A 644-nucleotide genomic window follows, 5' to 3' on the forward strand; every position below is an offset into this window, starting at 1 on the left:
CTCACGTCTGCAGTAGATTTGCACTCGTCACTTGCTTGAGAGATAAATGTGTGTGTGGTCACTATCCACAGTTTCCTGTATTTTATTTTTTTAATATGACTCATTTGATCTCCATGTTTTCTTAAGAAAGAGGGAGAGAGATTATGTAAGTATAAGTATATACAGACATGGAAAAAAATTACGAGACAACTTGACAATTATCATCAGTAGATTTATTGCTATGGGTTTGAATAAAATGGTCATATTTGTGTAATATTTAAAGGTCTGATTATCTGTTCTTCTAAATTTCAAATAAAAACACTGACATTTAGAGCTATATAAAGTTTTTTTTTCCACAAAATGAAAGGTGGTCAAAATAACAGATCTATTAAACGATTTATTGTGATTGAGAGTCAGGGTTATTCCACCAAATTCCTCAAAATCTCTTCTCTTATACTTTGTATAAATAAAAGTACAATTTTTAACTCTGGAATGATGGAATTTATTTATTTTTTGCTTTGTTATTTTGACCAATTGTCATTTTATGGAAAAAAAAATATTTTACATATATATATATATATATATATATATATATATATATACACATACATACATACATACATACATACATACATACATACATACATATATACATACATGCATAC

At 26.9% G+C, this 644-nt stretch overlaps 1 protein-coding gene across 1 annotated transcript in view; it reads left to right on the top strand.

The window, feature by feature from the left end:
• The window catches only part of traf3ip1 (TNF receptor-associated factor 3 interacting protein 1), a 66,575-nt gene extending 66,144 nt beyond the window's left edge, over positions 1–431 (top strand). Inside the window, exon 15 of the mRNA XM_056466078.1 lies at positions 1–431. This exon is cut by the window's left edge and continues 329 nt beyond it. The gene's annotated coding sequence lies outside the window, so the exon portion shown is untranslated.
• Positions 432–644: the final 213 nt, after the last annotated feature.

Source organism: Danio aesculapii, chromosome 9 (genome assembly GCF_903798145.1).
Source record: "Danio aesculapii chromosome 9, fDanAes4.1, whole genome shotgun sequence".
Taxonomy (NCBI): domain Eukaryota; kingdom Metazoa; phylum Chordata; class Actinopteri; order Cypriniformes; family Danionidae; genus Danio; species Danio aesculapii.